At 33.8% G+C, this 5023-nt stretch overlaps 1 long non-coding RNA gene across 2 annotated transcripts; it reads right to left on the reverse strand.

The window, feature by feature from the left end:
• Positions 1-541: 541 nt before the first annotated feature.
• Positions 542-4013, reverse strand: LOC137467024 (uncharacterized). Of its 2 annotated transcripts, XR_010995387.1 has the most exons (3): positions 3860-4013; positions 2166-2280; positions 542-961 (listed from the first exon to the last, which is right to left on the reverse strand). It is a non-coding gene; the product is annotated as an uncharacterized lncRNA (long non-coding RNA). The 2 variants fall into 2 exon arrangements; XR_010995385.1 differs by lacking the exon at positions 542-961 and having other exon boundaries at positions 2115-2280.
• Between the last annotated feature and the right edge of the window lie 1010 nt (positions 4014-5023).

The following is a 5023-nucleotide window of genomic DNA, read 5'->3' on the forward strand; positions in this document are numbered from 1 at the left end:
CAAAATTCTTGGAGTGACTGAAATATTGATGGAAAGTGTGAAAATAGAGGAGATATTTAACTTCCCTATTAGCTCCCAACACTTTTCTGAATGGCACTTTACTTATATATTAGATTATTGTAAACATGTCTTTGTGTCATTGGAGAGAAAAGCATACTATTTGGAGAATGGGAACTCAACCAAGAAATTTTCTGTGAGTTTTTGATACCTGAGTCATGTAGCTGAAGACCCCTTGATTTATTTTTTTATTATTTAAACAAAAACTCTGCTTTTATCCAGAAGTAAGTTTCTTCAAGCATTTTAATGTATTTTCACATATTGCAAACTGTAATAACTTTTTATTCCTTAATATTAATAATAACTCTCATATATTTAAATTCAATAATTTTATTTTATTAAATATTAAATGGAATTTTGATGTAAATATATGTAATAAATTCTGAATTACATTGTATCATTATGCCTTTGTAAAATTATTGACAGTGTACAGTTTCTCTTCAATGAGCTTTAATCATGTGTCAATGCTTGGTCTCAGTTTTGATCTTAAGCTTGTGGCATATTTGAAATGGTGAGCTTCATAAATATGGAAAGGCTTTTTGTAAATTTACATCTATACTTTCCAAAACCATGGATTTCATAGACTAAGTAGGAATTTATAAGCACTAGTAGAAAAGAACATTTTAAGAGCAGAATGAGACAGAACAAAAATATAGGATTTTTTTAGAAAAATCTGTGCTCTCCCTATAGTGGCCTTTCAGGTCAAGTCCTTTCCTTCAATTTGCTCTTGGTATACGATTTGCTTTTGGTTTTTTCAGGCCTCAAATAATCCATCAAGTGGCCTCTGACTCTCCAAGGGAAGGATTGTCTGCCATTATGTCTGAAGACTCCTTGTTCCTTCTTGCCCTCTCCCTGCCCACAAAGCTTTTCTTCCATAGAGATGTTCTTTCTCATTCCAGAAATCCTAATGTGTTTGCCATGAAAACACCAAGAGACAGTAATGTTAAGAAAAAAAAAAAAAAAACAACCAATAAACCAAGCAATCAAAATATGAACTAGGCATAAGTACAGATATAACCTGTGAGCATCACAACTCTCCATAACCTCCCACTGTTTTTCTGTGTTCAGGAAATATTACTGGTAAGAAGAAAAAAAACAAAAGAAATGTTTGGCTTACCCTGAAAGATACATCATTTCACAAACTTAAAGGAAGATACAAAATGCCCAGCAGCATAATGGTTGTGCTTTCAAAGTTTGAAGACACACCTTCATGGCAACACCTTATCCTAAAGAAAGCATACACAGATGGTTCCAAACAAGCTGGACTTAGAACTGTAAGACATATTAGTCTCTTAGCAGAGCAGCCTGGCTGAGCATTGGGCTATGTTTTAGCATAAGCAGATCTGTGTGGTACCAGTAGATTCATACAAGGCCTAGCACGGCCAAACTAACTTTTGATCTCCATTTCTACAACTACATGAAACCACAGAGGCAAACCTGTTCAACAGACAGTAGCTGAATATGCTAACAAGCATCTTACTGTTCCACACTGGCATATTGCAAATGCAAATACCCCAGCTCTTTAGGAATTGATAATTTGCAGAGAACCTGGAAACCTTAAAACCACAGTTTTGTGGTTTGTTTTCACAAACACAGATTGTTTTCATTGCACTTCTTTTAGATATAAACAGAAGATTAAAGTTTACTTAATGGTAACAGTAGCCTTAACCTCAAATAATCCAACCATTTAAATGCTTTTAATTCAACCATTTAAATGCTTTTTGTTTTATTCTTTGTTATAACTGCATTTTATGTTATAGACTACAATTTAGTGTTTTACTCATTACCTGAGGAAGTACTCAGACCATTTAATGCAATTTTGTGTTTTATGTGTGTTTTAAATTGTTATAAACCGCTAAAAGTTGAAGAAACAGACTGTTTATTATAGCACAAGACTATGACATGGTCTAATAGTAATTGAAAAACACTTTTGTTAACAGAGTCTCTTCAACATTATGTATAAACAACAGTGACAAATAGCACTTATTAATACTTCACTACTAATCCATCAGCTTTAACTAAGTCTTGGATGACCTGAAACTCTGAAGATTTCTGCCTTATCTTGCATGCTTCAACAATTTTATTGTGTTAGCTTTCTTTCTACATACATAACGCACAGATAAACTGATCCGCTGGGGCACTGCCTTGACTTCAATATTCAGTAGATTAAGTGAAGTCCCAACCTGAGTAAAATTGAAAAAGTAGTAGCAATGGTATATACATCTGCAACATGAAGAAAATAGTATTATACATCACAATGGAGAATAAAATGCAGTTTTGGTAATTTCTTCAAAGTTAAATTGTAGCCCTGAATCTTATATGAAAGGCGTATGCTTTTACCAATACAAAAATAAATAAGATTTACTTTCTCAGTAAATTGATGCAAGGACAAAAGAGGATAGACATGTGATTTTTCAGGGGTCCAACTTAACATCAATGTCATCAACTGAACAAAATCAGTAATCACTGCATAGTTACTTACAGGAAAATTTTATCTCAAACTTCCCCATGTGTGACTAATCAAAAAATCCCTTTAAAAGAAAATGACTTGGTGGGGATGAGCACAGGCAATGTGTTCGCAAGGCTCAGAAACAAACATTAGGAGTAACCACAGCTGCTACAAAGAAAGCTAAACTTGTTAAACAATGAACCAGAGGGTGAATTTTGTTTCATATAAAGGGCTAAGTAATTTGAGTGTTTTTTAAAATGGCCTTTCCTTAGTTAATCAAGAAATTTAAATAAACTGTCCTTCCTAAACTGTCCACATCAGCATGGAGGAAGCTTATAATGGCCTCAACCCAACTTGGAATATAAAGTCTGAGAAACGAACTCAATAGACTTTGAAGACAGCAGTGGGTTTTAGCTCTTTTTGTGTATTCCTTGCAAGTGACTGGGGACACCCAGTGTCATGATGGTGGGCATACAGAGATTTCATTCTAAATAAAAGCCTATCTCCTTTTATTGTTTGTTGGGGAAATTTAAACAAATGTCTTCAAATATAGGCCCAATGTTAGACAAACAAATTGAAAATCTCAAATAATGTAAAAAAAATTATTAATTTTGTTATTGGGATTTTGAACTGGAATTTCAAGTTAGTGCCATCAAAACAATATGCAACATGCTTGAAAGTTTAAAAAATCCCTGTTTTCAACTCTTTCATGTTAAAAAAAAACCCAAAAAATCAAATATGCAATCACCACTGTGAATATTTATAATTACAAATTCTATAAAGAGAAATTATAAAAGAAAATGAAAGAAAATGTTGCATTGCTGTTTATAGATGTCTGCTTCCTATGTATTTTTTGAGAGAGAAAATGAGAGATGAAACTACAGAAAGTTTTCGTACCTACAGTAGTGGGACTGTGAAATCAACAGCAGCAAGGCTGTGAAATCAATTTCTCTCATTTTCATGCATAGGTATTACATGGAAATTTTTATACACCACCTCTATGGTAATAATTCTATGGTTTGTATGTGTGGAGGAGTCTGTGAGAACATTTTGTGTACAAGATGCCAAACAATAAAGAAGTACATGTGTAAAGTAATACACTAGCTAGTACAGCTAAGAACTGAGAGTAAACCATAGTTGTTAACCTCTTTTTTTCTCTGGGACAGAAGTTAATTGTGTCCCATGTGTTTTTACAATGATAGGTTTCCTATGGAAAATTATCTCTTATTTTTTCTTAGTATGTATATTATAAAGTATCCCGCAGTTCCACAGGAATAAAGAAAATGGCAAGATCATAAGGTAATAGTCTGTCTCAATAGATTGATTTGTTTAACATTTTAAGCCCTCTCATACAGTATATTTTAAACAAAAGAGCTACTCTTTCAAGAGCACCACTGCCTCAGAGATTATTGTCCTTTCTCTTGGAGCAATCAGACTCTGGTGTTTCAGGTGAAGACAAAGTATATTTTCAAGAAAAGCAACCAAGAAAGGTAAATACTTTAGTCTGCTGTCTAGTTATTCTGTATGTTGTGAGAAGAAAGTTTAGATATAGTCCTTAAAAGGGGAACAAAAAAAAGTCAAGATAAATTGAAATGCTTTGAAAAGCAACACCTCATCTCATGGTCCAAAGTTCTATCCACCAGTTTCACATCCTATAAAACTGCATTTCTTTTTACTAGTTTTCAATTTGACTTGTCTCAACACAGCTTATATAAAGACAAATACATGGAACAGTGGTAGGTAGAATGATAGAAAATATGATGCTTATCCACTTGTGTTCATCCCTGATTAAGGTAAATGCTATCCCTTTATTTTAATCCTACTTTCTTTCCTGAAAAGTGATAAGTTGTACAAGTCTAATCACCTAGAATCCCTCAGAATTACACACTGTTCTGGGCTGAGGGAGACTAGTCTTTTTAACCAGGATGGTAGCAGTGGCATCCCTGCTTTTACAGGATTTGGCATTCATTTATTCATACATGCATAGATTAACAAAAGGAGAAACAGAGAGCACTTGATGCCAAGTTGCTAGAGGATTCTGCCTTTGTGGTCTCATAGCTGGGGGAGCCTGCTATAACAGAAGTTGCAAGTGAAATTTGAACTTAGGGTGGTGCACCTTCTGCTAATTCCAGGCCTTTAGGAATATGACTTCTGACATGTTCATCACACCTATGGCAATCCTTTTGTCTACTAATAATTCCTTCTCTCTTTTCAAGTCTAGATTTCAGGTATTTCAGAGGTATTGCATTTCAGATCTGAAAAAGAGTAAATTGCACTGTGTGCTTCACAAATTAAAGTAAATTTAAAGGTTTCACATATTTTTCACACATAGTATGCATAAAAGTTCAAAATATTTTAGTTTTAATTTTGGGATGTAACAATTAGAATTATAGTCTAAATTATGGCCTTCCCTATCTTTTATTGAAATGAAAATAGTGACCAGCTTGAAAGCATGATTCATTTTCTCCATCCATGGTCTGAGGTGCAATTGTCCTGTAGGGGTGATGTCTGTCAACC

The sequence above is a fragment of the Anomalospiza imberbis genome, chromosome 2 (genome assembly GCF_031753505.1).
Source record: "Anomalospiza imberbis isolate Cuckoo-Finch-1a 21T00152 chromosome 2, ASM3175350v1, whole genome shotgun sequence".
In the NCBI taxonomy this organism is placed as follows: domain Eukaryota; kingdom Metazoa; phylum Chordata; class Aves; order Passeriformes; family Viduidae; genus Anomalospiza; species Anomalospiza imberbis.